The 26,949-nt window shown below is 45.1% G+C and overlaps 2 long non-coding RNA genes and 1 gene segment (V, D, J or C); 2 read left to right on the top strand and 1 right to left on the bottom strand.

Moving 5' to 3' along the window:
• LOC117795175 overlaps positions 1-26,949 on the top strand; it is a 140,080-nt gene that overhangs the window by 89,575 nt on the left and 23,556 nt on the right. The window lies entirely within an intron of this gene.
• Positions 1-26,949, bottom strand: part of LOC109490378 — a 139,661-nt gene that overhangs the window by 94,506 nt on the left and 18,206 nt on the right.
• Positions 1,752-14,526, top strand: LOC117795165. Its single transcript, XR_004619014.1, has 6 exons — positions 1,752-2,394; positions 3,530-3,590; positions 10,261-10,429; positions 11,314-11,600; positions 13,293-13,362; positions 14,498-14,526. It is a non-coding gene; the product is annotated as an uncharacterized LOC117795165 (long non-coding RNA).

Genomic DNA, 26,949 nt, shown 5'->3' with positions numbered 1-26,949 from the left:
AGGGACTCTTCCTGGGTGCTGCCGGACACACTGGTCCTCAGGCCGCATGGGCCGCGCTGGAGTTTATACCGATGTGGGGGAATGAGTTGTCTCCTTCTCATCGCTGAGGTGTCCTTGTTACTTAGGGCCCAAAGCAAACTGCTTATGTGCAGAATCTCACCAAGGAACTTGTGAATGATTCCATCAGCTCAAGAAGCAGGTGCCCTACTGTTCCTTTTACTCTCTCCTGCTCATTACTACATGTTCCAAACCAAACCTTTTCCCTCTGGTCTCAGCTACCCATCAAACATCATGACGAGTGTCCATGGGGGCAAGCCATGGCTTGTGTGTTTGAATGAGAGGAGTTAAGATGCAGGTGTCCTGAAGACTGATGGTGAGGATCTGGTCTACCTGGCAGGGCCAACACCCCAGCTAGGCGGCTGACAGGGCTGTGGGACGATTCCTACAATGTACGTAATTGTCTTTGCCACCTGGAACTTACCTGGTCAAACTTCCATTTTCAGATCTTAATTGTTTTCACCCCACAGAAGGAAATAATGATTATGTGATGTGAGAGAAGTGTTAAGTAATACAATAGTGGTGGTCACGTTGTGATATACAAACGTATCAAATCAACACACCGTACATCTTCAGCTTACATGTTACATGTCAATTATATCCTAATTTTAAATCAGTTTTATTGAGGTAAAACTGACATACAGATAAACTGCACACATTTAAATAGTTTTGATGTATGTATGCAAACAGGGAACCACCACCACTGTCAAGGAAGCGAACATATCCATCACCCCAAAAAGTTTCTTTCTGTCCTGTTGTAAGCCTTCCCTCCCAACACTTCCCACACCTATCCCATCCCTAGGCAACCAGGGATCTGCTTTCTGTCAATAAAGATTTGCTTGCATTTTCTAGATCTTCATATAAACGGAACAAAATAGTATGCATTTTCTTCTGTCTGGCTTATTTCCAACACCGTAATTATTTTGAGACTCGTCTATATTATTACATACATCATCATCAGTTAACTCCTTAGGCCACTTACAGAGTGCATTGACGGGGAAGTTTATAAAATGTCTTATATTTTTAGAAGATTGGCAAGTTCATCAATAAAGTTGATACACAATACAAATTATACAACCCATTCCCCTATTCGCAATGGTATCTCTTGAAAATAGGCTCTATTTTTCTGAAATTCAAGCTACAGTACTTGAACATTTTTAAGTTAAGCTTTCAGATCTTTTTTTAAATTGAGATAATAATTCACATGCCATAAAATTCACCATTTCAAAGGGTACAATTCAGTGGGTTTTAGTATTTATAAACCTGTGCAAACAACAATACCATATAATTCTAGAACTTTCTCATCATCCAAAAAGAAACTCTGTACCAATGAGAAGTCACTCTGCATTTACTCTTGTCTTCAGCCCTTGGCAACCATTACTCTGCATTTTGTCCCCGAGGTTTGCCTATTCTGGACTTTTACATAAGTGGAGTCACATACTATGTGCCCTTTTGTGCCTAACTTCTTTCATTTAGCATATTTTTTTCAAGGTCCATCTATGTTATAGCACGTATCAGAACTTCTTTCCCAGGGCGCCTGGGTGGCTCAGTTGTTAAGCATCTGCCTTTGGCTCAGGGCGTGATCCTGGAGTTCTGGGATCGAGCCCCGCATCAGGCTCCTCCGCTGGGAGCCTGCTTCTTCCTCTTCCACTCCTCCTGCTTGTGTTCCCTCTCTCGCTGGCTGTCTCTCTCTCTCTGTCCAAATAAATTTTAAAAATCTAAAAAAAAAAAAAAAAAAAGGGAACTTCTCTCCCTTTTATGATTGAATAATATTCCATTATATGACTACACCACAGCTTGCTAATTCACCAGTTAATGAACATTTGAATTCTTTCCTTTTTTTTTTTTTTTTAAATTATGAATAATTCCCAAACAAGGGACTTGTTTCCAGAATATACAGAGAATTTTCAAGGTTTTCTATATATATTTTGGATGCAAGTCCGTTGCAAGGTATGTGATTTGCAAATATTTATGATTTTGGGGGGATGACTTTATCTTTCTTGAAAGTATCCTTTGAAGCTCAACTATTCTTTAAGTTTGAAGAAGTCCAATTGATCTTGGCTGTCTGGGTTTTGGTAGTATGTTCAAGAAATCATTGCCTATTCCATGGTCATAAAGATTTATGCCTGTGTTTTCCAAGTATTTTATACCTTTCACTTTTACATTTAGGTCTTTGGTCAGCGTTGAGTTGATTCTTGTCTATGGTATGAGGAAGGCCTGCAAATTCAGTCTTCTACGCATGGATACCCAGCATTCTCGGCACCACCGGCTAAGAAGTCTATTCTTTCTCAATTTAACAGTCTTGGCGCTCTTATCTAAAATCAGTTCCCCGTAAAGGTATGCATTTGAGACTCTCGATTCTGTTCCATTGATTATTCTCTTCCAGTACAACATTGTCTTGATTTCTGTACTTTCATGGTAAGTTTTGAAATGGGAGAGTATGTATTGTCTAACATTTTTCTTCTTTTAAAAAATGTTTTGGGGGCGCCTGGGTGGCTCAGTCGTTAAGCGTCTGCCTTCGGCTCAGGGCGTGATCCCGGCGTTATGGGATCGAGCCCCACATCAGGCTCCTCCGCTATGAGCCTGCTTCTTCCTATCCCACTCCCCCTGCTTGTGTTCCCTCTCTCGCTGGCTGTCTCTATCTCTGTCGAATAAACAAATAAAATCTTTAAAAAAAAATTAAAAATTAAAAAAATTTAAAAAAAAATAAAAAATGTTTGGCTAATTTTGGTATCTTACACTTTCATATGAATTTTAGCATTGACTTGTCAATTTCTGGGGAAGGAAAGATAGCTGGAATTTTGCAATTTGACAGGGATTTAGTTGAATCTGTAGATCATTTTGGGGAGTTTTTTTTGCCATCTCAAAAATATTAAAGTCTTTCAATACATGTCATGGGTTATCTTTCCATTTATTTGGGTCTTTAATTTCTTTCAAGCAATGTTTTGTACTTTTCAGCGTACAACTTATTCGTTTCTTTTGTTCAATTTATGCCTAGATATTTTATTCTTTTGAAAATTATCTCCCTGAGAAACTAATTGGCAATTATATGCCCCTTAATAATAAAAGCGGAAATATGGATTAGTTTTACTTCTCCAGAAGAGTACTCTTGCTACATATAACAAGATTTAGCTAAGTGGGGGCAGTAATAAGACAAAATTGTTAGTGAAAACAAACTAGATTCGACTGCTTTTTAAATCCCATACTGCCCTCTGCTGGGGAGGAGTGAGGGGAGGACAAGCGGATGTGTGCCTCTCCTTGGATGTCTTAGTGGGTGTGTGCACGCATTTGCACAAGTACCTGTGTGTGTGAGCCTTGGAGTGTGGGGCGGCAGTGGGTGAGGCCACAGGTCATGTAAAGAAGAGAACGGGAGTTTCTTTTAGTAATAAGAATATCCACGGGGATGCCTCAAGTGTTCTCCAATTTCAAAATGACCTTTTGCTGAAGATTCTCTTCCATCTTTGATCCCTAGATTTGTTCTTGAAGTCTAAGGGCATCTTCACATCTTCCATCTCCCTCACCTCTCACAGCAGGTCAGTGTTAACATTTTGTCCATTCTGTGTCTCAAGAGTCCATTCTCCTCTTTTTCAGTTAGGTCCCATTCTTGGGCGGTCCTCGAGAGTCCAGTTAGTAAGAGTCCTGCTGAGGTAGTTAGCCAGAATTTTCTGCCCTCCATAGATGAGTACCCTTGATATTGGACCAAATTCTTGTCTCCGGTGACTATCTCCCAGGTGACATCTGTTCATCCTGGGGTACCTTCAGTGAGAGTCCTGCGAGTCAGTTTACCCAGAACCCCCCCTTACCCTCTTGGTAATTGTCCATCCACTTCCCCTCCCCGTCCCTGCTTCTTGGCTATAAATTCTCATTTTTCCTGTTCGGTGTTGGCTTTGAGCCCCATCTGTCTCCCTGCTGCAGTGCTCTGCTGCTCAGGTTCCCGACTGAAGCCGGCCTTACCGTTTTAACAAATGTCTGAATAAAATTTTCTTTAACAGAATTCACCACAATATTAAGAAGCGATTTACTGTTAACCGAGAGATGCTATAGTTTGTGTCATAATCTGCAATGGCTTTCTTAGCTTACTGTCTGAACCAGACCCTTTAAAACCAGAGCATCTGTCCGCTCTACGTGGTCTCTCTGACGCACTCCTGTACCGCCATCTGGGAGCTGTGGGGGAGATGGGGGGAAATAGATACCATTTTCTTTGACATGACCGCGTTTCAAGTCTGTGCCAATGCTGAGGCATACAGGAATGATCTAGACTGCCCCTTCCAACCAAGTCTTCCCTGGATCTGCGTTATCGACGTTGACAGTTTGCTCAGTTATTCCCAGATGGTAGCGACATGTCTTCCACAGCAACCCCTGATGGTCCCACGTGTGGGAAAAAGAGAGATATATCCTGAGTCATCCACATGTCAAATCTTGGAGAGCAAGTTGTGCAAGTTTCTAATTTTAAAGAGAAGAATTCTGAGTCATAGGGGGGTGAGGGCTCTTGCCAACATCCTACAGCTAAAAAAAAAAAAAAAAAGCCAGAGTTTAGATAAGGAAGTGGGTATCTTGACTCCAATTCCACTCTCTGTGGATCTGACATCTCAAGAGAGAGAAGGGAGCCATGAAATTTGTAACATCATAGAGTCAAACTCTGTACTCCCCTGGATTTGTGACTTGAATTTCCCAAAAGAGTCTCTGAGTGGGGATTACTCATCAGTGTTTGTCTTGCTTCCTTCCCCTCAAGAGGGTGGTGGTTGCTGTTCCCTGTTATTCCCATTAACTCACTGCCCTTGAGAGATGGTCAGTCTTGGGGAGGAGGCAGAATGTGACAAAAGGATTATACTAGACCTGCAGTGGTCAACATTCTGCTGTTCCACAAACAAGAAAGTCATTGGCCTCCATGGAGGGAAAGACTCTACAGAGGAGTCATGTTTGAGGTAAAATCAGTAGGAATTTCTCGAAGTTTGGGTAAGATAATATCATTATCAGATACCAGGTTTCTGTAGTCAAAAATTTTGGGGGGGAGGGGGGCTTTATTTCTAAACTTGGAATCCACAGACTACCCAATTCTGCATTTTTTAGGAGTTCCAGAAGCCCATGTCCCAAAGCATGCCCACCCCATAATTCAAGAGCTAATTCATTGTCTTGTCCTCTCCTGCTTGCAGCTGGAGTCACAGCAACCCACCTATGTCTTTCTGTCTTCTGAGGCAGAAGACTGGGAAGTGGCCTTTCCAAATGTCTCCCTAGAGCTCAGGGGAGAGGAGAGGAGCCGGTGAGTTTGCACACTGGAGGGAACTGCTCAACTGCACCGTGCCAAGGCTGCCAGCACGCAGATCACAGCTGAGTTCCCCAGCTCCGTGGGATGGGTCTTAGGGTGGAAGATGTTCCATTAGGTCCTTCGGCTGAGAGCCGTTCCTTGGGCATCCCAACTCAGCTGCAGTGTTTTCGTTCGGAAGGAAATCAGAAACTCCATTCCCTGCCTCGGATTCTGTGGGCACCAGTAAGCAAATCTGTGACCGGAAATTGGGTCGCATCTCAGAACCCTCCTCTGTCCCATCTTTGGTGATCCTGTGGCTGGGGATCTGGCTGACTGCAGAGTCTGTGTGTCCTGTGGGAGAAGACAGAAGCCATAGAGAGTGGGTCTAGGAAAACATCGACGCAAATTCCCAAGCACTCCCAAGCTCACTTGCCCCCAGGTGGAAGAGAGTCACCCCGCAGAGGAACCTGGTGTCCAAGGCAAGATCACTGGCAGGATGAGGCTCTCCAGCAGTGGTTTCTGATACACAGCAGCAGAGAGGAATGGAAGTTTTGGGTTCCCTTGGCCCCGCAAGGTAGGATCTGGCCGTGAAGCCACAGTCCCTGGGAATACCCACAGCTTCAGGGCACCTTCCACAGGAAAGGGGGAACGTTGGTCCAAATGTGTGACCTCATGTTTATTTTGTTACATGGATGACGTAAACAGGCTCCAAACCCACTTGAGCATTCTTAGGAAAAGTGAAGTTTAAGGAAAACACAAGAGGAGGTGGAAAAGGGGGAAAGAGTGAGAATAACAGGAGTGAGAAGAAGATGGTGACCGAGCCCTGCGATAGAGTGCTATTTGACAAATCTTGGCAGAAGGTTGGCAGAAGTTCTCAAACTTTAACATGAATAAGCCCCACGAGGGGCTTGGTAAGATTAGATATATTCCTATAACCCACTTCCAGAAATTCTGACTCAAAATTCTGATCCTTTCTGTTTAACCTGTCCCTCAGGTGATACTGATGAAGGAAGTTACTTCAGACAACAGTTTCAATTTCTCCCCAGTGGAGATTTTTTAATAGGCCAAACTAACAAAAGACAAGACCACTTAAGGTGTTACATTAGAATGTTAAAATTTAAGGAAAAAGAAGAATTTTCCTAGGAATGGGAATAAATAGTGGATAGATTTAAGTTCTGGAAACTACATTTACAAGAAAGAATAGATGGGAAATAATAAACCGAATTGAAAATGAGGTGAGTGAAACCGAGAGAAGTTTCCAGCGTTTGTGGTAGAGTCAATACTGTCAAATGCTTCAAAGAGACAAAGTAAGAGGAAAAAGGAACAACCTTTGGTCCAACAAGTTTGTAATTTTAAGATTAAAGAGAATAGTTTCATAAGAATGGAACTATTCCATGAAGCTGAAGACGGCACCCAGAGGAATAATTGTCTGCGATGAAAGCCAACGTGTGGCTCAGTAATCACATTGTGACTCGGAGAGGGACAGAAACGGACACTCAGCAGGACTCACTTTTGAGCGCTCGGAAAGGAAGCTGAAATAAACAGCCATAACATGAGGTAGACAGGAAAGTGAGAGCTTCTGTTTCAAGAGGTCAGGATGAAAATTTGCCTGAGAAATGAAGTAAGTTTGGACTTCTGAGGGTAAGACAAGCAGGTTCAGCTTCTATTGAAATAAGAGCAGAAGTGACTAGAGAGAATATATCAACTTCTCGAAAGCTAAGTGGTGGGTGGTTAGAAACGAACAGGGTTTTTTGAAGTATTTTTTAAAAATACAGAAGGAGAGAGAGAGAGTGAGCAGGGGGAGGCGCAGAGGGAGAGAGAAGCTTAAGCAGACTCCCCACTGAGCATGGTGCCCGACGTGGGGTCAATCCCACAACCCCGAGATCGTGACCTGAGCCAAAATCAAAAGTCAGATGCTCAAATGACTGAGCCCCCCCCAGGCGTCCTGAAATGAAGAGTTTTGTAAACAGGATGGATCATTAAATTTTAACAGAGGTATTTTGAATTCTGTATCTGTTCTATGTAATTGCAGTGACCTCCCCAGGTAGAGTTAATGCAGGAATACCTCCTTTCCTTCCGTTGATGTTGAACGCATTGTCCCTCATTACAATTTGGATCACATACCAGGGGATTTTTCAATTGTCTGCACATCAGTTTTCAATTGTTTGCACATCAGGTATTTTTCCACTGAGGACACATTAATCTGTCTGTTCCCTCAGCTCCATAGAAACTAATTACTGACTTAGTAGGGTGTGAAGTTGTCACACTGACAATTAACATGCTTTTGTATTACCTGGATTTAGCTCCTTGAAAAGAAATTAACCAGAGTCTTCACTTGGTCCGACATTGTTCAAACAAGTAAGGATCTCGATCCCCTTTCTAATTCCTTCTATTTTCCTATGTTCTCTGTATCTGGTACTCCTCTCCTGTGATGGATACCTATTGGGAGTCCTGGCCCCTAACTAGAGAATTCCTGTCTTTGACATCTGTGATCCGTAATGTCAAAGTGACGGGCCTCCAGCTGCCCTGTTGTTTGAAATAACCTGACCCCTTGGCTAAAGCTGAATTTTCCAAGAGCATGTTTTTGCGTAAAATAGGATCAAATTGTTTTCTGTTTTCTGGGTCTGTGATCTTACGTGAGAGAAAGTCAAGTTGGTCCTTCGCAATATGGCTGGAGGACTGACATTTGAATCTGCCACCTTCCGGTTGCTATGAGATTTAAAAACTGGAAAAGACAATTTACAATAATGGAGAGAACAATGGGACCAACAAGGTGGAAAAAGAAATAAGAGCTGTCAAATCAGTCATGTCATCGTTCCAGGACTTTATTCTACTTTGCTCCTGAGAAAGTCCTGTGTTCTTGTTTTGGGGTTCTATGGGCCATATATTTAGCCTTGCAATAAATTCCCATTTGGCTTAAGCTAGCTCTAGTTAGTTTCTATTATTTTCTTCCAACCTAGTATGCCAGCTGCTTCCTGAGCCAGGCCCAGGATGTTTGTGTATTAAGATTAGCTAATATTTACCACTGTGGATTCACTGCTGGCGCAGAAATACACAGCTAAATCCTGCATCTCCGTAGGCTTGATCTCTAGGCTACAGGGTGAGTTTTGGGGACACACAGCTGAAAATCTCTTCTCGGGCATTCCTGTTTTATCCAAGATGACGCCATCCTGGAAAGAAATCAAGAACTTGAGCTCTTTTGCTGGGATCTGCTGATACCAGAAAACATAACTGTGTCCTTTGATTGGGACACAGTGCATTTCTGCTTTCTGTCCTTTCCCTGTGACTAGGTGTCCTGGGGTCTGGGTGACTTCTGCATTGAGGGTGCCTGGGAAGAAAGCAGACAGAAGTTGGAGGCTTAGCCCCTGAGGGAGTCTGGCGACAAGGACGAAAGGTTTAGAGCTGGGGGCTGGCAAGTTCAGAACGGGGGCTTACCTGCACTCAGGAACCAAAGGACCAAGGAGCAGATGAATACGGGGCACATGACGGCATTAGGGAAAGAACAGAGGCGGGCAGCTTTCTCTGAGGCTTTTTCACCGCCCATAACCACCTGCTCTGTGACGTGATCACTTCACCAATAGTCCTTGTTGTCGTGCTCTATACAAGTGAAAAACAAAACAGTAGAATATAGGAAACAACCGTACTCGGTCATTGGAAAACAGGCAGCACAGGACTGTGATTATTCTAAAGCAAGAAAAAAATGGGGCCGTGTCCACACAGTGAGGGGGAGACACAGGGCACGGCCCATTTTCCCAGTTGAGGAGACAGAGGTTACAAGCTAGAGGGAACCCAGCAGCTGGAATCACCGAGGAAGACAACCAAGGAGGGGGAATCCACACACAGAACCCCAGAAATGTACAGAGGGGCGGTAGTGAATTTTTGTCTGAACAAGAATCGGTGTCAGTTCCAGAAAATAGTTGGTGCCTGTAAAAATTCTTTTTTTTTTTTTTTAAGATTTTATTTATTTATTCGGCAGAGATAGAGACAGCCAGTGAGAGAGGGAACACAAGCAGGGAGTGGGAGAGGAAGAAGCAGGCTCATAGCAGAGGAGCCTGATGTTGGGGCTCGATCCCATAACGCTGGGATCACGCTCTGAGCCGAAGGCAGACGCTTAACCGCTGTGCCACCCAGGCGCCCCATCTGATGGAGCTGGCTCTTCACAGAGGTTCTGCTCTTACAAGATGCCCTCATTTGGCTGCTAGGAAATGAAAGCCCTGAGCATAAATGGGAGAGATTAGAGGAGGCTGCAGGTGGAACGAGGCATCGACCAAGAAGGAAGCCATTCCTTCCCACGTAAGTGGGATCGTGCAGCACCTGTCCTTCTGTGACTGGCTTAGGTCACTCAGCAGAACGTCCTCAAGGTCATTCATGTCATCACATGTTGCCCGATTTCCTTCTCTTTCAAGGCTAATAACATACTATTCTATGTATATACCATATTATGCAAAATTTTAAGAGGGTAGATCTCATGTTAAGTGTTCTGGCCGCAATAAAGTAAATAAAATAAAATAAAATAAATAAAATAAGACACTACTCATTCTTGCTCCCCAACTCTCTTCCAACTCCCAGAGCATCCAACATGGTCTTGTGTTTACTTTCCAGCTTTTTCTATCAGATTCTCCTAAGATTTTCATTTCCCTCCTTCCCTGGGTGTGTCCTCATGCTTTCAGTGACCCTACCTGCTAGAGAACGAGGCAATTCTCTGCTGCTCTGCTTGGCTACAGCAGATCACACCCCCTCCCACCTCACCCTCCCTCATCTCGGGGTAAGGATCAGACCAGTCACGAGGAGCACGGAGAGCTGTGTCCTTAGCCTGGGCCTCGTGTTTTATCTGGGCCGGAGTGAAGCGAGTCTTTGCTCTTCGTGTCTCTCCCCCCTCTCTTCAAGAGGATGTCAAGTGTTCACATCATCTAAAGAATCTCTAATCTGCCCCCTGGTTGAATTCTTTTGCCATTCAGCTCAAGACGAATCAATCTCCTAAACCTTGTCATGGAGTCACGAATGAGGGGAAGGGCTCCAGAGATATTAGCCCCAACATCTCATTTTACAGAAGAAGATTTTGAAACAAAGGCAGAAGCATAGAGGCGCAACCGTCATCATTTGTGAGGAAAGAGGTGTGGACGTGTGGTGAGCGAAAGAAAGAAAAAGCAGACCACTGTAGTGATGGTGGGGGGACCGGATGACAGCGTTTAGCTTCTCTGAATTTTACTTAGTTACCAAATAAGATCTCGGGTAGTACTTCTTGGCCTCTTGGTTAAAGGGTTGGAAGCACGTGGTGCTGTCGATGACCATACGAGCTGACGTGATAAGCCACAGCTTGGTAGGATATCCACGTGTTCTTCAGAATTAAAACGAGGACACAGTTCCATCCTGTGAAGCAGGCATCCCACAGCTAGCAGACGCTTGTTCTTTCCTGAAATGATGATGCGTGTGTTTATTCAATCGGCCATCATAAATATTTCAGTCTCTTAAAGGCCATAGATACACACTGGCTTTTAGAAAGCTGTTCTAATACATTCCAGAAACCCCTTTTATTTCAAACAAGCTGTAGTACTTGATATATTTTTAATTAATATTAAAAATGTAGGGCAAATTCTAGTCATTTTAATATATCTGTTAAAGCACCTCATCTAGCTTTGGCTCTGTGTCCTGTCGGCGTGCCACTGGAATGGTTCGTAGGCGAATTTGTATCATGCAGGTCAGTTAAATACACTGGGAATAATGCATGTGCGGGCAGTTCATTCTGCATCAAATCTGGCACCTTCCTCCCCTTCAGGCAAGGATTCATGAGAATGGGGCCACCTCTCGTCTGGGCAGGCCTGCCCTATATCATATTTCCAGGTCTCCAACTTATAATTAAAAAACAAAACAACTAAAAAAAAGTTCCTATTTATGTACTGAAGAGAACAGAATGGGTGACTAAGGTGATCCTGGGAAAATACCACAAACTGAACACGGGGTGAGTGTAACCACTTTTCCCCTCTTGGCCTAACTGTCAGTGGTTTTCGTAGGTTTCTGCCCAACTTCTGTCTACAGACAGGTGATGACAGCCATAAACCCACTTCCTACTATTGCTGTAGGAGAAGCAGGTGGGATGGTTAGAGACGGATCTTGGACCCAGGAAACAGAGAAGTTTACGCACAGAGGAGAGGGAACACCGTAGCTCTGTGTCTTTCCTGCTGGCACGGAGATACACCGCTGAGTCCCCCAAGCCTGCCGAGCGGTCGTTGAGAGAACAGAAAGAAGTGTTGTGCCGGCGGGATTGGAAGTTATCCGAGGCATCTGCTTCTTTGCTCAGGTCTGTATCATAGTCGTACAGTGGCAGCTTTGGGGCTCGGCTCAGCTTCTGTTGGTACCAATACATGGAATCATGTTTCAGATTCTGAGAACAGCTCAGAGTCACTGGTTTTCCCACCCTCGTAATCTGGTATCTTGGGCTTTGGATGACCATGGCCTCCATGTGACCTGCAGAGAGAGAGGAAGGAAACGGAGAGACAGAGTTGAGAAGGAGACTGCTCTTGCTGTCATAAAAGAAGGGTACAAAACTGAGGACAAGATAGCTTTGGTCTTCTGACCAGGACTCACCTGCTCCAAGGAGACGAAAGGCTGCACAGTGGAGCAGCCCGGGAGCCACGGCAGGCCCACCACAGGAGCCGGGCGTCTGTCTGCCCCAGACTCTGATGTCTGGGTGGAGAGATGGGGGTGCGGAGTCCCTGGTCCCTGACGGGTAGATCTGCCGGAGGTGACGATCATCTGCAGGTGGCTTCACCAGGACAAGGGTCACTCCTTGTTGTGCTATTACACCCAGCTTCCGCTTGGCAGCAGAACCGGGGCTTGGCCGGATCCCGTGTGGTGCCGCCTCTCATTGCCCCTCTTCCTGTATCTGCCCCATGATCATCCGGGCCTCTCACTCCTCATTTCTTACACCCAGAAGGCAGGTCCGAGCTTCCTCAACACAGGAAGAGCTTTGGCTAAGCTATCATTTATAAACCTGTTGAGATAGTATCTTTGTGTCTTGCTGTCTGCGCGTCACAGAGGGATGACTGATGGCTGCAAACTATCCCCACCTTAATACAGAAGTTGAACCCTGCAATTCCTCTATTTATACCTACACTTCAGAGAGTATCCAGGACATTCTCTACAACTCCCTGCTATCAGTGACACCGTAATGCCTCCTTGTGGCCAGTAGAAAGAAGAAGCAGCTTATCTCCTACAGTCCCTGTATTTCCAACTCAGACTCTGAACTCAGTTTGCTCACCAGGCTCTGCCTATGTTTCCCTTCCTGGGCCCCATCATGGCCGCCCTCCAGGGAGCAAGGTAGATGGCCATGGAGCTCAGCCTGGTTGTTTCCCATCCCTTAGGGATCGCCATCTCTTGTTGCCTGATTCATGTTTTGAAAACTGTTATATCATATATTATGTTTGTTTGTCTTATCTGTTTCAGACAGGAGGTTAAGTCTGACTCCTGTTAATCCCTCTCGGGTGGAAGCAGATGTCCACTAGGCTTCCTATGGCTAGGGCCATAATGAATTTCTTACTGTTGGGTCCCCAAGAGTTTCAATGGTTGTAGACCTTTTTGTCAGTTTCTGAGTGTATGGTTTCCATTTCACACAGGAAGGGTAATGCTTGATTCCACAAACATGTAAGACACAGTCTGGAATTTCAATTTCTCTCTGTTAACTTTCCCCTTTTCTCTAACACTCTAAGGCCTGACCAAATACCTAGTTTTCTAACCGCATTTCAGGGTCTTTGTGTTGTAATAACGTTTAGTCTAAAAAGCCTGTGGCCATTGGGAGGCTCCAGGATGAATGCAGGAGATGTCATTATAGGTCCTGTGTCATCTCTGTCATATGGGCACTGAAAAGCCAGCCTCAACTGTGAGGCCTAGATTTGGTCTGAAACCTGGTGGGTCCCCATAGCGTGGGCTCTTCCTTGCTCTGCCTATAAATTCTCTCCTCTCTTCTAACTGGTGAATTTCTTTTTCTTTTTAGATTACCTATATATCGTGTAGGAGGAGAGGAGTATTTTAAATTTAGAAAGAAAGTTGGAATAAAGACAAGGGTAATTATCTTCTTCCTGTTCTTCCTCTGTACCCTCATCCTAAATATTCAGAGGTACATTTTACAGCTTCCTCCTTCCTTGAACAAACATATGCCAGCGTATATAAACTAAAATAAGGACTTTTACTGATTTAATTCTTCTTTTCTTTTTTTAATGATTTGTTTCTTTATTTGAAAGAGAGAAAGAGAGAGAGAGAATGAGCACATGAGCTGGGGGAGAGACAGAGAGAGAGGGAGAGAGAGAATCCCAAGTAGACTCCCCACTGAATTGGGAGCCCCACATTGGGGCTCGATCTCATGACCCTGGGATCATGACCTCAGCCGAAATCAAGAGTTGGATGCTAAACGGACTGAGCCACCCAGGAGCCCCTACTGATTTAATTTTTCTTAAATAACCTTACATACTATGCAAATTATGGTCCCTTTGACAGTTTACCTTGATCATCCTTACAAAATAAATAAATATACATATTTAGTTTTCTTGTAACTTTTTCAAGCCTGTGAAATGAAGCACAACACACATAAATGAGATCAGATCATACATTCTAGGAACATACTTTTCTTTTCTTGGTGCTTTCGTAGCTGTCAAAAGGTTGACTATGATTGGGGGCACCTGGGTGGCTCAGTGGGTTAAGCATCTGACTTTTGATCCCGGCTCAGGTCTTGATCTCAGGGTCATAAGTTCAAGCCCTGCATTGAACTCATCCAGCATGGAGACTACTTAAAAAAAAAAAAAAAAGTTTAGCTATGATTGATGGATGAAACTAACAAGCAATAAAAAACACCAATTCTTTTAATAAAAGAAAAGTTTACAGGCCTCCTATGTTCAGATGGCCTTACAGACCCCAAGACACAGGCTACAATTGTAATGCTGCTTGGTGAGAGTCAGGAACCTTTTAGATTCTCTGTGCCACTCAAAGAGGCAGAAAGTAGACATCACCCCCGCCCAGGTATGAAAAGTATTAATACAGTAGAAGGAGAAGAAGAAAAGTCAAGTACAAACTATTACAGTTTCTAATAGGTTCGAAGAATTGCTGCAGGGTAGTACCAGGGATGGAAGGAAAGGAGGTTGTGGGAGAGAATAGGATGCTTGAGAGAGCAATTTTGGAGGTGGTTCAAACTGTTTGTGGTTACAGGTCTAGAATATAAAGAGCGGATGTGAGTATCGGAGATGCATTGGAGGAAATGATCATTGAAGTGAGCAAATGAAGAAACCGAGAAGCCCAGTATCATCTAGGTGTTGCAAGCCATCCAAGATGTTGGGGGTTTTACGGTAGGAGAGACAAGAAATGCTTGAGAAGCAATAACGAAAAGCAAAAGGGACACCAGTGCCCATGACGGTCACTCACACAAACCAAAAATACCATTAATTAATGCCAGGAAGAGGAACTAAAATCCTTACCACTCCATTTCCACTGGGAAGTCAGGATCTGGGAACTGCAAATCTAGGATTACAACAGTAAATTTGGGGTCCTAGGACAGTATTCACATGGTCTTGAATTTCCAGTGAAACTTAAAACACAGACCTCTTAGAGCCAAATGCCACTGAAGCGTTGCTGACTGTGTTACAATCTTACATGTATGTGGGCTGCCATCGGAAGAGCCGTGAAAAATAAGACTATGGAATTTGAGAATTACCACAACCAGGATAAATTGCAAGGTAATGTCTATCAATTTCAGGCAAAATCCAGAGAAGAGTCTGTGGTCCTGGATCCAACAAGGACATGCCCAGAGAAGTCAGGGTGTGCATTCGGAACTGGTTGAATAAAGTACCCCGGGGGAGACATTGCTTGGGAACTCTGTGTTTTAACGAATCAGGCAGTTGGCAGCCGATTCACAGCTTTCTGAACGGCTGCCACAGCATCAGACATCAGCAGCCAGTGATGAGTAGACTCAAGAGGCAGACCCCCAGGCGGATAAGGATAGAAAGAATTCAAATATTTCTGAAAAGAAGAAACATCCAAAGAAAAGAGCATCTGGGTCTTTAAGTTCTTTGCATGTGTGTTGTGGAAATAATAAAGTGGAATGTTACATGTAAGTTGAAATGACTTGTATTAAGAAACGAATCCGGAGTGTCTGCCTTCAGGTCCGGGCATGATCTCAGGGTCCTGGGATCAAGCACCATGTGAGGTTCCCTGCTCAGCGGGGAGACTGTTTCTCCCTCTCCCTCTGCCCCTCCCCCGTACACACGTGATGTGCATGCACTCTCTTTCTCTCTCATAAACAAACGAACAAACAATCTCTAGAAGGGTCACATGGTACAGCCACTCTGGAAAATAATTTGGGTGTGTCTTGCAAAGGTAAGAACACACTGACCAGGTAACGCAGCAATCTCACTCCTGGGCATAAATGTGTCCTAGAGAAATGAGAACTTATGTCCACCCAGATCCCTGAGGATAAAAGTTTATATACAGAAGCTTTATTGTCATAGTCAAAAACCTAGAAACCACCAGAATGTCCTGCCATTGATGAATGGCTAAACGAACCGTGGTACCTCCATGCTGTGGAACACAACCCAGTGACAAAGGAAACGAACTATGGATAAATGCAGCAACAGGGCTGAATCACAACGGCGATACGCTGAGGAGACCAAGCCCATCTCAAGACGTCACCCACTATATGATTCCATTCATAAAACTCCAAGTGACAACATTATAGATTCAGAGAATAGATCAGTGGTTCCCAGGGGTTAGGGGTGATGTGTGTGTGTGTGTGTGTGTGTGACATTATAAAGGGAGATCTTGTGATCTTGCAACAGCTCTGCATCTTGCCTGTGATGGCAGCTGTGTGAACCTACACGTGTGACAGAAATGCTGTAGAGCTGCTTTCCCACTCGTGGCCAACATCACCTTCCTGGTCTTGATAGCTGGAGTATGATTATGGAAGATGCGACCCTGGGTAGAAACTGGATGACGGGTTACTGAACTCTTCATTCTATGGTGCAACTTCCTGTGAACCTACAGTGATTTTTAAATGAAAAGTTTAATAAATGAGAGTGTGGAAAATAATTTAGCTACAATTAAGGAAGACTGTTCAGAAAACTGAGAACGAGGAGGGCTGGAAGAAATGGGAAGGGCTGGGTGGGTCTGTGGAGACAACTACGCCCGGGTAACCATTCGGTTGAAGGTGAAGGGGGGAGGGAGCATCGACCACTAACTTAAGAGAACCCAGGCTACGTGAGGCTATGTGACAGCAGGGTTTTGAGTTTGCTTAATCACTTGAAAGCCCAGTGGGTGACATTCGCCCTCAGTGTTGGACTCCGTTACCTTCTGTGAGAATTTGTGAGGAATGGCAGAAACCAATTCCCTATTGTCTTCCTACCAAAAGTCTTCTACTGTGCAACTTGAGAAGTAGCTCTTCTCGCCTTCTCCAGAGACATGGAGAACACCAGACCCATGTCCTTGTGCTGACCGGGAGAAGCTTCGAAAGACTGCTCCGGACAGCTGGGGGCTGGAGGCAGAAGGGGAAGCTGGGGGGTTTCTGCACAGGGAGGGAGTGACTCTGCAGCACTGTGTCTACACTGCTGGCACACAGGTATGTGGCTGAGTCCTTGGGTTCTGTGGGCTCGATCTTCAGGGTGGACAATGTTTTCTCAGTCATCTCTGCTGAGAACCGTTCCTTGGGCATCCCCGAGTCGTCCACAGGAGCTCGATCGTTGAAGTAGATCAGCAGCCCCGGTCCCTGCCCCGAGGTCTGTCTGTACCAGTCAAGGGCTCTGTGACCAGAAATAGGCTCGTATCTCAGGGTTACTTCTTGTCCCATCTTTGTCACCTTGTTCCTGGGTGTCTGGATGACTCCAGCATCTGTAAACTCTGTGGAACGGGACAGAATTTGGGGACAGAATAAAGAACATAAATGGAATTATAACAGGAAATATCTAAATATGCTGATTGTTTATTTCTGGGGACTCACCTCTTCCCAGGAGACAAAGGGCCACACAGTAGAGGAGCCTGGTGGCCATGGCAGGGTGGCCAGGAGGAGGCTTCACCCGGGTGAGGCCCTCGTGGGCATGAACAAAGGGGTGGGGCGTCCTAGTTCCTCTCCGTTCCACAAGGTGGAGAGCGGCCCAACAGTGATATTGCTTTCTGTCACTGCTCACGGGACCTCCTTCCAAAGGCGAGCATTAATTCTGGGCAGAAGAGTCACTGGACTAGATTGTAACTACTTCAGGATGTGCTTGGCTCATTCAAAGCACCTTCCTCAACTGAACCCATCACGGCCCTGAGCCTCCGGCACGCTGCCCTCCCCATGTGTCATGTATCCACTGTCTGCTGGACATTTCCACTTGGGTGTGCCACCAGCACCACAAATTCTGACATCAGTAAGTTTCTTTTCAAATCTCAAGACTTTCGTTCTTCCTCTCCCGGGCCATCTCTATCTCCGAGACACAAAATCAAAATAATTCCTTGCTTAATTAGAAGCATGTTGACTTGGCCACCGCACTATTTGGGAAGGGACCTAAATGGAAGCCCAGGGATGAGACAGGACTGTGAAGACGTTATTCCTAGTGAAGGCTAGAGACCAACGCCCTTGTGCTGTGTGCGTCCCCGTAGCCCACAGCACAGTGCTTCCTGTAGCTGCATTTCTCTGTGTAGGGGATCCCAGTCTACTCCTCTGTGGTGAAGCTCAAGCTGGCATTAACCCTACAGGCACTGGTATGGATGATGTATGATAACTGAGAGCTTTAGCTCCCCTTGAAGATCCACGGGAAAGTACTCCCAGTTCATCCTCATCTTCTCATGCCTAGCAAAGCTCTACAAGGCTCTTCAACGATTAACACCTGACTCTCTCCCTCTACTAAGGTAACTAATACCCACAAGCTCTGGCTGGAGGTGGGGATGGAAATCCGGAAGATGACCTGGTTCTTGGGTATGAATTCCATAGAGAAGATGGAACCCATTAGCTCCAGGTTTCTGCTGTCGACGCAGAGCTGCACTCCTCCAACTTCCCAAACTGGGAGTCTGTAAAGGCGAGGGAGAAAGGTGTGCTTAGCCACTTGGAAGTTATGATAGTAACACTTTCTCATCAGTAGAGAATCAGCAGGGCTCCCTCCCCGGTCCTGTGTTTACCTGTTTCAGGGTAACATCGCGCAGCCCACGATGAAGAAGGCAGAGCTGAGCCCAGAGCTTAGGAGGCACAACATTAACAGAGATACACGGGACACACCCTGAAATCAGGGTGTAGCATTCCAGCAGGGACCTTCTTACCCCTGTCCAGCATCCATGTTCTCCAGGATACACAAGGTCACAAAACAGAGAAGCTGCGAGCATCTCACAAGTTCAGAAAGTGAGTGGGCCAACTCCTTCCTCAGCACTCTGATCTTTAGTGGAAAGAGAAGTCAGGCTCGAAATCGCTCTAGGCCCCAGTGATGTTAATGTATTTATGGACTTCTGAAGGTTCAGAGCCCCTCTTAGAACATAGTCTGGCTGTCCTCAGGGCCCTGCCTTCACCCTCTGCCCAACCCCATCCCCTGCGGTAGGATGGGACCAGGCTGGGATTCCAACAGCTTCTCCGATGTACCAGGCTCCGTAGCTATGTTGTTTTGCTTCTATCAGGATACGCAGTTTTATCCAAGCAGCCCCTGGCCCCCCAAATCCTGTGCTGGCTCAGAGGTGCCCACAGAGCATAGACAGATGGGCTTGGGGGTTCATTTCCTAAATTTCTCAGTAACTTGACAGAAAGCTGGCTCAATGATCTATATTACCCTAGAGAACAGCAAGATTCTCTTCTCTATCAAGGTGCTTCTGTCAGGAAGGGGCTTCCATCATTATGTCGTCACAGAAAGGTGCTCCACCCGGCCCTCCTGTCCCAGTGCAGGGCAGGGCCCATTCCATAGAAAACTGGCCATGATCTCTGCAGTCCATCTTTGACCCACCGAAACACACACCTCTGTGGGTTCACGGGACTTGGGTTGGGGGATGGAGGGGATGGGGATCATGTGCGTTTGTTCACTTCTCCATGTTTTTCCACAACACACACAAAAACTACTTTAGTTTGGACTGATGCCGCTACCGTGGTGTGTATATGTGGACCCTTTGCCTGGCAACCATTCTAGGCTTGCCTGCAGTTTCCAGCTCCCTATTGGTCTTCACCTATTTGCACAAGAATAGAAGTCTTTGGGTGCTTCCCTTCTCTCTCCAACATTCACCCAGTGTCTGCAAATCAAGGTCGTGATTCAGCCACCAAGCCAAAGCTTCTCACTAAGGCTCACTGCCAGGCAGCTCTCCCAGCGTCTCCCCAGAGCCGCTGAGCGGTAGTGGAACCACAGTGCCTCCTGGTGGCCAGTGGGGCAGGAGCCAAAAAAGGAAATGAGCCTTTTTTGTCAGGACCCAAAGCACCCTAAGCTGTGTTCCATGGGTACAGGCGCGGGGGGGGGGGGGGGGGGGGGGGAGGCTACAGATGTTGGTATTTTAGGGGTTCAAAAATAATAACCCCTGTTTCTAAGACTGAAAACATTTGAGAGAGAGAGAGAGATTGAAGTCAGAGAAACTGAAATCCAAATGGCAGCTTTGGTGCTGGTAAAGGTGGGGCTGAAAAGGGCAGCTCCGTGGGCTCACTAGGCTTCCTCTGAACTGAAAGGCCAGCGCCCCTGACTTCCCTACTGAATAGTCTGCCTACTGATTTTACCGTAATTTCAAGGAGAACAGAAAATGTCTTTCCCACAGGCAGACAAATACAAAGATATAATAAGCTGGAGGGTATGATCTGAGCCTGTTTGCTTCTTTCCTTTCAAAGGTCACCATCAACTAACTCAGCTCTCCCATGGCAGAGCAGAGCGAGGGGAGGGAAGGTGGCCAGGGACACCGCTCCGGAGGACCGCCCCCACGACGCAGAGCGTGAATAACGTTGCATGCAAGCATTTCACTTGTGAGCAGCACGAGATGAGCATCTGTTAGGACAGTTCTGCTCCCACCTGGAGGCGTGTCCTCCAATATCATTACTGCTCCTTCGGACACCCCCCCCCCACCCGGAACCACAGCTCTGTAATTAAGCAGGGTCTCAGACGATAGGAAACGATTCAGGACAGTATAGTAATTAACTCCAAGTCCACACTGGCTGAAAAACTGAGAATTAGCTATTCTCCCTTCCCTCCCCATCTGTCCTGCAGTATTTCCCATGACGACAAAATAGAAGATCAGCCCCAGTGAAATGACGTCATAATGAACTACCAATAATAAAATGCCTACACCCAGGGATGCCCTGAATCTGAATACGTATTACTTTCGTTATCAAATCCCTTGTGAGGGCCCAGGAAAGTCCAATTCCATTTCTTTTTTTCATCAACTGACTCTCTTTTCTCTAATATGGAATGTTCCAGGCCTTGAATCATATTTATTCCTACTATAGCTTTTTAGTTCTACAAGAATGATGCAAATGCAATTATTTTATTTCCCTTTGCTCTTACCTAATCCTTTAAGAAAGATTAGGTTGAATTTCCAAAAGTTGAAAATGCTTTTGGAATTCATCCTGTTCCTTCTTAAACACGGTGATGTTAGTAATAATCGCTGGAACTCAATTTTTAAATTTTATGTCTTCATCCTGATCCGAATCATTAATCTTTCTAATATAGTCTCGATGTTATTTCTGTGATCCTCCCTAGTGAGAGATGTGACATTAATGACATCTGGGTCTTCTAAGACAAGCACTATTAAAACAAATATTGCATATCTCCAATTTCCTCAGCTGAGTAATCCCATCTACAAGGTATTCTCATTGTTTTGCCTGCTTCCCCTATAATATGCTTCATTTTTCCTAAGCCGCTCCTAAGATTAATAATTTTATAAATATATTCATATATTGTACCCGTAATAGGCATGCTCTTTTAAGGCACAGGTTACAGCTGACATTCAGAATAATTTGAGTATTTTCAATGGATCTTTCTAGGCATCCCCCTGTCAAAACTGTCCAGATTGTATGTAGTCATTCTTACAGGTGTGGTTATGAATGCCACTCTCATCTTTTGGGGAAGTGTTCCAATGAAATGAGTCCTCTGAGATCCTGCATGGTTTCCTCTATTAAGCTTCTCTATTAACCATATTCCTAGTTATCTGATCTGCCTTATTATCAAGAAAATATCTCCCTTCTCTAATAATTCCTTTGAGAGTAACTGAACCCAACGCTTTTCCTTTTCCCTTTAAATCTGTCTTTCCTGGCCCTGAGGGTCCCTTTTTCCTTTCACATGAGAATATGAAGTCTCCTAAGATTTTAGCACTTCTCCCAAGGAGATCTCTTTCTTCTTCCAGTTGAGTAAATCTGTATTTTTAATTTTGTTTGCAGTAGTTTGTAAATGGTTTAAAAGAACTTGGTCCCAAATTTCTTGTGTTTGAATCCCATTTCCATTATTTCTTAGTTATATGACTTTTGGAAAATTACATACATTTCTTCAATTTCCTTGTCTGTAGAATGGAATACTAATTGAATGGTTTCAGCTTCTAGCAGGATGCTGAACATATAGTAAGAACCATAGAAGAACTTTCTACTATAAATAGTTTTCCTTTGTTCCCATCCTGACGGCAAAGAGGAAGGACAGCATGTAATGTTTCATCCATGCTCTTAGCCCATGAAACTCACTGTGACGTTTTGTTCCAGCCACAAGAACTCTTTTATTTGTCCTCTAAGCTTTTGCAATAATTATGTTGATTGACTTTGGGTCTTCGTGTGTACGTGTAACTTATTTCTCCCTGAGAGTCCTCCTAACTACTTTGTCTTCAAGAGAGAGGGTCTGGCCAGTTTATGCTTGCTACCACATACAATAAATTATTTCTGTCTGGGAGCTCACCAATTACTGATAGTTCACACTCTCTTTCAAGAAGAGTTTTGGAAATATAAATTCTCCCATGACAAGCCACGTAATGAGACTTTTTCAATAGGTATGTTCTCACTGTCTGAAAGACTCTGTATTAGATTTGACCTGGTATTTTTAATCTCTTAACAGTAAGTGGGAAGGTTGTCATCAACCAGAATCTCAAAATATATCCAGACCAGAGTAGCTGCCATTTTATAGCTCTCTGTACAATGGAGAGCCCACACCTTGCAGCTGCGTCGTCCAAAATACATATTCTGCACTTGAATGGAGGAGTAGGGATGGGAAGAGGTCTATTAGTAAACCCAAATAAATCTGTTGAATGTTACAGATGCACAATTCAAATAATCGACACGGAAGATTAAAAGGACATGTCCTTTCTACTTGTGAAGTCAAGTAGATCTCTGTATTACATTTTTGGGAAAGGACTGTTGTTGAATTTGTAATTATGTGTCCATGAATTACCAAGGATAGGTGAATTAGTCTCTTGGGTATGACTCAGAGACACTAACCAATTCATAAGATTTGATGCACAAGCAGGAAGCACAGAGACCATGGTCTGTTCAACTCCTAATGAGATACAGCTCTGATAACTGACATTGAACACTTTGCAACATTTGGCCACTTAGTTTTAGATTATTTAAATAGAGACAGATTATGGAAAATAAAATCAAGCCCCTCTTTTCCACCCCCTTTGGTTCTTTCTTTCCCTCCAGGATATAACCATTATTTTGGGGTCAGCGAATCTATCTCCTGCTTTTGCTTTTACACTTTCGTTTGCATTTGGGTTTTATCCACAACCACAGTCAAAATACATGGCTACATGACTTGAAAGCCTTTAATTTGGATTAATTTGGATTGTATAATTAACATGGATTAATTTATCTCTAAAAAAAGACCATGAGGCACTTATAATGATTATTCCTGCTTTAAAGATGAGAAAATTGAAAAGATGAGAGATGAAGTCATTGTGCCCATGATGACATATTTAATAAATGTATGAACTGTCTATGTGACGATTAAGTCACCAAGACTGATGACGGGATTTGTGGTGGGGAGAAGTGAAGGGGACGGAAGAAGTAAGTGCATCACTCGAGGGTCATATTCTGATGTCATATGTGTCAAGGAGCTGGGTTTTAGAACTGGCAAGGAAAAGGGTCAGGGAGCAGCAGGGAAGAGCCAGAAGGACAAAGGACACACTGAAATCAGACACGGAAGCAAGTTCTGTCTCAGCGTAAACAGAACAGAAACTGAATTGGATTTTTCACTGTTTCCATCTTGAAAGTCAGGCGCCTGGAATGGCAAAAAATGGGAGAACAAGTGGGATTCAGCTGTATGGCAGAACTCATCCAACCTTAATCTCCTTGGGCAGTCAGAATACAGGCGTCTCTGCACCAGTTGCCAGAGATGATCCAATAAGGGCTGAGAAGGGATGAGTACCTAAAATAAGACCACAGAAGAGAGTAATTAGAACCATTCAGAATGGATTGCAGAATGGAATGGAAATGTCTAGCATAAGTCAGAAGAAAAATACAGGTTCAGGAGGTAGGATCACGAGGAAAGAGGGCGAAGTAAGTGTGTACAGTTCTGCACACTTGGAGATATTCAGTGTGGGGCCCGTGTTTCTTGTCCCAGAGCAGGCAGCTGAAGAGGCCCCATCAGCACTGAGGCCCACACAGCCTCTGGCTGGCCCTGGCCTCTGCCGTCCATCCTCAGGCAGGCCAGGGCTCTCCTCAGGCTGGATGGAGACTGGTAAACCGCAAGATTCAGGAGTGGTAGCTTGAAGCTCATGGATTACACTGTCTGCTTTACCCGTATTTGAGATGCTCTTTGAAGGTAATGAAAAGGCCCCACATAAATGTTAAGTTACATTAATGTTAGAAAGAATGTCCACAATCACAGTGAAGAGGCTTCTGTTACAATCAGGAAAACTTGTGGTGGGTGGGGAAATTCTGTGAACACCTAGTGTTAGAAGAGAATGAAGAGGGGGCGCCTGGGTGGCTCAGTCGTTAAGCATCTGCCTTCGGCTCGGGGCGTGATCCCAGGGTCCTGGGATCGAGCCCCATGTCGGGCTTTCTGCTCCGCTGGGAGCCTGCGTCTTCCTCTCCCACTCCCCTGCTTGTGTTCCCTCTCTTGCTGGCTGTCTCTCTCTCTCTCTCTCTGTCAAACAAATACATAAAATCTTAAAAAAAAAAAAAAAAGAAAGAAGAAGAAGAGAATGAAGAGGACTCAGGAGTTCTGAAGACATCGCTTAGCAGCAGCACCTAGCATTCAGATGGGGATGGCAAGTGCGGAAAGGCAGGAAAATCCACAGGGCAGGTCATTTAAGTGTATCTGACATGTGGCGAGTTCTGAGCTCACAACTTGTGAGGAGTTCCTGAAAGCCATGTCCTAAGTTTTTTCCTACATAAGATTTTCTCTGTTGATACCGTATCGTTTTCTGTCCTTGTCGGTCCCCCAAACCCACTCATTTCTCTTGGTGAAGGAGCAGTAAAGACCTTTACTCCGGACAGCTGGGGGCTGGAGGCAGAAGGGGAAGCTGGGGGGCTTCTGCACAGAGAGGGAGTGACTCTGCAGCACTGTGTCTACACTGCTGGCACACAGGTATGTGGCTGAGTCCTTGGGTTCTGTGGGCTCGATCTTCAGGGTGGACAATGTTTTCTCAGTCATCTCTGCTGAGAACCGTTCCTTGGGCATCCCCGAGTCGTCCACAGGAGCTCGATCGTTGAAGTAGATCAGCAGCCCCGGTCCCTGCCCCGAGGTCTGTCTGTACCAGTCAAGGGCTGTGTGACCAGAAATAGGCTCGCATCTCAGGGTTACTTCTTGTCCCATCTTTGGCACCTTGTGCCCGGGCGTCTGGATGACTCCGCCAACTGTAAACTCTGTGGAAGGGAACAGAATCCGGGGACAGAATCAGAAAAATATTGGAGTCACAACAGGGAAACCCAGAATGAGAAAGCGACGTATTCTGGGGACTCACCTACCCCTAGGAGACGAAGGACCCCTAAGAGACAGAGGGCCGGGGAGCCCATCGCAGGGCGAAGGCAGAAGTGGAACAGCCCAGACCAGGGCCCTTGTGAGCACGAGCAGAGCTGTAAGTTTGGGGACGATCTATCTCCAGGAGATGCGTCTGTCAGTGACATCACTAAATAAGCCACCACCCCCAACTCGGGAGCTCCCTCCAGAGGACCCTGCGTCTCTGAGAGATGAATTAGGGACAACTGAACCCAATTACAGTTGCCGTGAGAGACAGATTTTCACAGCCAGAGCCCATTTGAACCTAAACCCCAAGGATTTACAGATAACTTCATCGTCTCCCCCAAGCCAACTTCTCTGCAAGCTCTCATACTCCACTCACTGGAGGCTAAAGGCTCCCGATCCTATACGCATGCTCAAACTGTCCACCAGTTAGTTAGGAGTCAGGCTCGAAGCTCTCCAGGAAAAACAAAACACCAACTGCCTTGTGAGGGCTCCAGGGGCTGACATGATGCCCTGAGAACTGACTCCATCTGAAAGCTCTTATTTGCAGTGAAAATCCTCTCTGAGTTTATTTATCCCTGAGCTCTGTTAAATTCCCAAAGCCCACAGGGTAGAATCCCCCTTTCTCTATCCCCACCATGAAATAAGTGGGGGATTTTCTCGTTCTTGAAGACTTGCAAATGAAATTCTCAAGAGTTGATTTAAATATTATTCTTTCTCCTAGAAAAACTCTTTGTTATTAAATTAATAACACTGTGGCTTTCCCTCTAAAAGGGGTCTGATGCCGGAAACCCACTTCCACTCGCGGTAGAGGCTGTGGAGAGCAGAGAGAAGCCTGTTTTTGGGTTGGTCAGTTAAGTTGTTAATCAAGAAGGACCAGTTCAAGTCCGAATTTTGTGGTTAACGTAGAGACATACTACTGAGTTCTCTGAATCTGAGGACCGCATGCTAATTTTATTATTTTTTAATTTTTTAAAAGACTTTATTTATTTATTTATTTGAGAGAGAGAGGGAGCACGTGAGAGAGAGAGAAAAAGCATGAGCAGGGAGAGGGAGAGGGAGAAGCAGACTCCCACTGAGCAGGGGGCCCCATGCGGGGCTTGATCCCAGGACCCCGTGATCATGACCCGAGCCGAAGGCACATGCTTAACCCACTGAGCCACCCAGGCGCCCCTGCACATGCTAATTTTAAAGAGCCGATATTTTACAGACTGGATTATGTTACCTGAGTACCTGTTTCCCTTGTGGATCTATTGGTATCTGTTGGATTCAGAGTGTAAAACTCTAACCATCATTCTGTTTCCAAAAAGATCATTGTTTGTTCCTTCCTTGTTACCTTGTACCTAGGTGTGGTAGACAGAACGATGGGTCCCCAAAGATGTCCACATCTCATCCCTGGAATTGTGGGTGTAACAAGGGAGAATGGACATTCCAAATGGAATTCAGGCTGCTGATCAGCGGACCTTAATATAGGGAGTGTATACTGAAATTTTCAGGTGGGCCCGATATAATCACAAGGGTCCTAACATGTGGAAGGAGGAGGAGGAAGAGTCGGAGACAGAATGATACAGTGTGAGAACAGACTTGACCGGTCATTGCTGGCTTGGAAGATGGAAGGTGTCTACGAGGCAAAGAGCGGTAGTGGCCTAGAGGCTGCAAAAGGCAAGAAAACAATATTCCTAGAGCCTCTAGAACCCTGCTAACACCTTGATTTTAACCCAGTTAGATCCATGTTGGACTTCTGACTTGCAAAACTGTAAGATAACAAATCTGTGCTCTTTTAAGTCACAAAACGTGGTAATTGGT

Source organism: Ailuropoda melanoleuca, chromosome 1 (assembly GCF_002007445.2).
Source record: "Ailuropoda melanoleuca isolate Jingjing chromosome 1, ASM200744v2, whole genome shotgun sequence".
Classification (NCBI taxonomy): domain Eukaryota; kingdom Metazoa; phylum Chordata; class Mammalia; order Carnivora; family Ursidae; genus Ailuropoda; species Ailuropoda melanoleuca.
The sequence above is the reverse complement of the archived record's forward strand: the minus strand, read 5'-3'. Positions and strand labels throughout refer to the sequence as shown.